Source organism: Miscanthus floridulus, chromosome 8, assembly GCF_019320115.1.
Source record: "Miscanthus floridulus cultivar M001 chromosome 8, ASM1932011v1, whole genome shotgun sequence".
NCBI lineage: Eukaryota > Viridiplantae > Streptophyta > Magnoliopsida > Poales > Poaceae > Miscanthus > Miscanthus floridulus.
In genome coordinates this window covers 142152227-142158927 of record NC_089587.1, presented here as the reverse complement: position 1 = coordinate 142158927, position 6701 = coordinate 142152227, and positions in this window count along the sequence as shown.

Sequence of the window (6701 nt, the reverse complement as noted above, 5' to 3'; positions counted from 1 at the left end):
TAAACTTCTCAGAAATATATAGTCAGGATATTCACCTAAGGTGGCAGATTCTTGCAATTGAAGGGCTTTGTGTACCCTGACAACCTAAAGGAGGCTAGCGGCACGAACAACTCGGCAGTCCGCTCTTCGATGTGGTTCCTGGATAGTATTTCTGGCCTCTCTCGGGTACCGTCGGTCTCCCCTTTGAATTCAAAGCCTGGGTGCACCCTCTCTTTACAGGGTTATATGCGGCGCACTATGAAACTCGCCGCCACCAATCCGTCATTGGTCTTCACACCCTTTATCAAGCCGAGGAGTTCATTCACTTGCTCCATGTCATCATTGCTCGGAAGCTCCGACCAACTCCTCTGGCTTTCTGGGATGTGGTCGGTGTTACAACGAACCATTGGGTGGATTTGTTTCATGTAGAACCATCTAGTGTTCCACCCCTTCAGCGCATGTTCAGCGGTATGGTAAGATATTCACTCGCCATCCCATCCCAAAGCTGGAGATACACCCCGCTGTAGCACCCAGTTTTAAAGATAAAACCAGATACCCACTATATGTGAGCCCAGGAAGTCAAATCTCACATATAGCCACAAATAAGGGTAATATCAAGAGACAATACCTATTACATAACGTATTAGTAAAAGAAAAGTACCCTCAGAGTATAGACAGTGGAAAGTCGACTCCGATCTTCAGACGAAGACTCCAAATCCACAGGGACGACTAACTGGTTGACCACAAGCCTAACTCCTCTAAACCAGCAATCTAGTACCCATCCGGGATTTTTATCCAATGTATAGAAAAGAAAACAAGCATAAGTACATGTCGTACTTAACAATTATATCATGGGGTTCATGAGGCTCAAAAAGCTAACACTGGTTTACTACGATTAGCTTTAATAGGTCATCTTTTTAAGCAATTGAGTGGCAAAGAATTTATCATTTCCATAAACACATGATCAGGTAAACATGATAATGTATAGCATAAACAGTTGATCATTAGTACCATTATCCATTAGTGATCATCTCTATTCCATAAGGGTCCAAGGCCGCTCGTGTCCGTGAGCATGGCTGTTATAACAATTTTACACTCTGCAGAGGTTGTACACGTTCACTGTGAGTCATGATTTACCCTTTTGCCTAAGGTAGCTAATCTCTTGACCCACTTCCAAGGAAGGTCGGCAGGGTTCACTATGAAGCCTTTCAAAGGATTCGTCTAACAAGTTAGGGCCGCTAGGCATATGTGGCCTCTCTCTAGGAGTGGCACGCACGGGCATCGCAGCACGGTACACACTTCCCAGCAGCAACGGAAACATACCCTGCGCCTTAAAGGTAACCACTAACAAGCTAGAAAAGATCCTCATACTAAGCTAAAGCCAGAGCCATATAGCCCTCATAGCTATACTGTAAGTCTCGGATGATCGCTTACAGATAAGTCCTTAGGGAGAGGAATCTGAAGCATATAAACACTCCAGCCCCCTGTTTCCATGTTACTAAAAAGTCATGTTTTAATGTTTATTGCATATACCATTAGTCAAGTTACAATATCATGGTTTTGATTAAGCACTAGCAAAAACTATCCCATGCAATATCCCAAAGGTATCAAGGTACAAGTTATCAAATATCTAGGATATCCATATTGGCAAACAAGGTAGACACATGCAATATGAATTAAGTGTTTAAATGTGAATAGGTTACAAGGATGGTCCCATGCTATACTTGCCTTACGCACCGATCCTTCGGTAAGCTTTAATCTTCACGTCCTTCTTCTTTTGGATCACCACGTGTATCTCACCGACTGGACGTAATTCATAGAACACCACACAAACATCCATACACAAACATGCATAGCATACAATTGCATCTATATCAGAACAGTACACCAATCATCGAAAAATAAGCAAAAGAGTTTGAAACATGATTCTACGTATCGCTACGATCACACAGTCGCGAGAGGCACGCTAATCGAAGGTACAGTTGAAAAGTTACAGCTACCGAGAGATTTGCTTAATACGTGGAAAAGAAAGCTATAGGCTTCATTTATGTTAACCATATGAATTCATATATAAAAGATATTTTATAAATAATATAGATTAAATTAAGTCAATTTTAGATTTAAATTATAAAACAAAAGTAAAACAAATCATATTTTATGTATAAAACCCAGTTGCATAATCATTAATCAATATATGATTTAAACCATAATTTTTATGAAATAGTAATATAGTAAACATCATTACTAATGCGTAGATTTCGTCGTTATGAAACAAACACAACTTGAACGGATCAAATTGGACTTAAAACGCAAAAGTTACGCATGAAATAAGGTTTAGTGGCATTTCTGTAAATATTTGAACTCATTTTTGAATTAAAACAATTAAAATTCTGAATTTAAATGTATTTTGGACTGCGCACACTAATTCTGGAAACTACAGGGTCTAAAGTGAATAAAAATAGGGCTGAATTGTAATTGGTTTGAACTAGAACGGAGTGCGGGTTGATTCACTGGAATCTAAGGGGCTTTACTACAAAACTGGCATGGCTTGACTGCGGTTGACTATGCGTTGCTGACCAGGTGAACACGTGGTGGCCGAGGATTGGTGCGGTGCACCACGCGTGTGGTGGACGTGCTGATGTGGTGCGCATGGACCGAGTCCATGGCCCAACTCGTAGACCATTTATAAACCCCGAAGGGGTACGCAATCTCAGCCCTCCAGCACAGATCCAACAGTGCAGGCATGATGGAAGCAGCGGGTCACCGGGGAAGACACACAGGACAGCGGCGCCATCGCCAGTGGCGTGCCAAGCTCGGCGGTGAACGCCGGGGCGGTGATTCCGGGACCCCAGACCGAGACGAGGGCACCTACGCATAGCACCTACGCATAGCATGTCGGGGAGGTGGTCCTGTTGTGGTGCCATTGCTGGCGGCTCGGGATCTCACCGATATGGCGTTCTAGTGCTCGAAACGGTGAATGGAAGGCATTGGGAGGACGAGTAGCTCACCGTGATGGGATTGGAACAGAGCGCGGCTTCCGGGGAGGCTCCGAAGCGAGTCGTTGACGGCGGTGGTGAACTGGGGAGAGAAGGAAGGGTGTGGGTGAGGGGAAATCCGAGGAAAACAAGACCAAAATGCGAAATTGATGATACCTATGGCTGCGTCAGGTCGTGGCGGATCTCACAGGTGCGTCGGCATCGAGGATTACGCTCGGGAGTGGGGGATTCACTGGCGGCGATGAGCTGTTGGACGCGAGCAGAGGAAAGGGGAGAAAGAGGGGTGCGGCTCGGGGCTTTATAGATGGTGGATGCTTGTGGTAGAAGGAAGGCTAGCGAGGCCCGATGATTCTGGTCGCTTTCCTTGCATGGGCACCGGCGGCTGTGACTTGCCGTTCGAGGCTGCGCCATCGGCGGGCAGAGGAAAGGAAAGAAGCAACCGAAGAAGAAAGGAAAGGGAGCATGGGGTGCCGACGAGCGGGACCCATGGTGCAGTGAGAGGAAAGGGAGAGAGCGGCGGGCGCTGAAGCCCAAAGCGGGCCACGTTGGTGGGCTGCGCCGCGCGTGCGGTGAAAGCCAAGCAAGCCGCGGCACTGCAGGGCAGACCGAACAGAACGCTGAGTGGGCTGCACGGAGCAGGCCGGGAGACGAGCTGGGCCACCGAGCGAGGTAGTAGGCACGCGACGCGAGTGGGAAAAACCGAAAAGGGGAAGGGGCGGGAGGCTCACGGAGTGGGCCAGCGACGATGGGTCGAGGCCAGGGACGAGGAAAGAGGGGCTGTTGGGCTGGCCAGCAGGCCACATGGAGCAGGCCAGCGCGGGAAGAGGGAAGAAAGGCTACTGGGCTGGTTCCGAGGCTGGGCCAAAAAGAAGAACAGTAATTTTTTTTCAAAATCAAAACCTTTCCACTTCTAGTTTTTCAAATCCAAGCCCAATTCAAATCGAATTCAAGTATGTTCTCAATACACTTTTCATCTCAAATATAAATGAGCAATTTTGGTAAGTTTCCAAAAATAAATTTTTACCATTTTTTTTAAAATCCTTTTATTTTCAATTTTTCTTTTCTTTTATTTCAAAGCCACTTTTAATTTCATTTTAAGAGCATTTTAACCATTTTGACTTTTCAATTAAAGTCACTCAACCAATAAAATCCAATGCAATGGCATGTATGCATCAAACATGTTGCTACCTTATGATGTATTTTAATTCAATGAAAATTTTTATTTCCTATATTTCATGTGCGCAAAAATTCCAACTTAAATCATTTTAACTCTATTTCAAAAGAGGTAAATCTTAGGGTGTTACACCCACCGACCACATTGGAACCAGCGCCGTCTCTCTTCTTCAGCCAGAATAGGTGACATAATAGATTGAAGTGGGGTAGGATTCTGAGGTATGCCTCACAAAAGTGGATGAAGATTGAGATGTGCAAAATGGTATTGGGGTGGAGATTGCACAGAGTAACCCCCCTAGAGCTCCAACAGATCCCTCAGAAATGGGTGAATAGGAAACCCTAACCCGCACCAGAAATAGTCTTTGAATACCACTGCTTCATCAGTGTGAGGCGTGGGAAAGGACTCATCGAGAGCTGGCTGCCATCCGGCGGTCGCACGGTCAGGGAGAACGCCGGCTTCCACCAATCGGTTTAGCTCAGCTTCTCCTATTCATGATGGCACCCACTCCTCGTCATGTTGGGCCACGGCATCCGCCTTCTTGGGACTCATCTTCTTCGGTTTCGTAGCTCCTCTCTTCAGTGCCATCTCTCAGATCTGGTTAGGTTTCAGTGGCGGAGGCAAATGTGGTTGCGGATTCGGCGATGCAAGAGATGAGGAGGAAGATGAAGTGGAAAAGGTGGGAATAGGGTCTACGGCGGCACTATTATATAGGATTTTCCCCACTGTTCCGCATTTAAGGTTTTTTTGGAATCGTTCCCACGGTCTGCGCCGCTCTGATTTCTCCGATGTGGCAAATGGGCTGTTACCTGGGCTTCTGTGCAACCACATCCCATGTCGCTCATTTATTGCTGCCTTCAGTTGCTCCTCGCTGAAATATCGCCGACTTCTCCGCCATTTATTGAGGCTAAGTAACTAACACTGTACAGCCGTTACTCTGGTTTTTTCTCCACGATTTGATTTCTACGATAACTCCGCCTGCAGCTTGGGGACTGGCAGCCTGTTTCGTTGGTCTTTGATTGTTTTTCTATTTCTGACCCTGGCACCATGTGACTGTGTCACCTACTATCAGGCTCGAGGACTAAGTGGGCACACTTCACCTTGCGGTGAATGTGCTTTGTCTCTTTTTGGGCCACGCCCGAGGACTGGCTACCTGCTCGGCTAGTTTTCTACTATTCTTCAAGTTTCTGACCCTGGCACCACATGACTACATCATCTGCTGTCAAGCTCGGCGACTAAGTGGGCACACTTCACCTCGTGGTGAGTGTGCGGGATTTTTTCTCGAAGACTACATGCCTATAGAGGAAGATTGACTCCTACAACTTTGTTCGGACTCTAAGTGGGCACACTTGGTCCACTATGGAGAAATTTTCGATTCTAAACTTGAGCTCCTTACACCCTTATGGCAAGCCATACTTGGGTCACTCTGCTTGGCGATGGTTCATGGTGCTCGGCGATAGTCATGCTGCTCAGCGATAGATTATGCTGCTCGGCAATGGTTCACACTGCTCGACGACGGTTCACGCAGCTTGGCAGTTTAGCATGGTGGTTGGACCATGAGCTTGACTGCTCGGCGTTATTCGCACCTGCTCGGTCGAGCTCAAGATGACATTGCACAACGGGTACAAGGCGCTCGGGGACTAGCTGTGGGGTGTACGACCCCGGATACCCACGGCAGACCACATGGGCTGTGACCCTAAGGGTGGCCTAGCCCACAAGAAGAAGCCTTGCGGGGCATGACTCTGCTCGGCGCCTTCCGCAAGACATCGGGAAGATATCCTGAAGATACTACGAGATCTGTTAGGATATGTATGATCCCAAGATTCCTATAATCAGTTATTACTTTCTGGTTATCTCTCAGATCTAACCGACTTGTAACCCTGCCTCCTGGACTATATAAGGCGGGCAGGGACCCCCTCTAAAATCATGGCATATCATACGATAGCTAATACAAACCAACAGACCAAAGGAGTAGGGTATTATGTCATACTGATGGTCTAAACCTGTCTAACTTGTGTGTCTCTGTTGCCTTCTTGTTCTTGATCTCGCGCTCCTCTACCGATCAATCTACCTTCGTGGGATACCCCTCGGCGGACTGCTGACAATATTCTATTGACAGTAGGAGACAAAGATGAACCCTCTATCAGAGACAATAGTGAGAGGAACTCCATGCAGGGTCACAATCCGGTCAAAGTATAGCTTAGCATACTTCCTAGCTGGATATCTAGAATCAATTGGGAGAAAATGAGTTGACTTGGTATGGCAATCCACAATGACCCAAATAGTGTTATAGCCCTTGGATGTGCGGGGTAAACCCACAATGAAATCCATGGAAATATCTTCCCATTTCCAAACAGGAATGGGCAAGGGTTGCAAATATCCTACGATACACATGTGGTCTACCTTAACTCTCCCACAAGTTTCGCACTCCACGACATACCAGGTGATATCATGTTTCATATTGGACCACCAATATAAGTGGCACAAATCATGGTACATCTTATTACTGCTAGGGTGGATAGACAACTTTGAATGATGAGCTTCATTCAAAATCT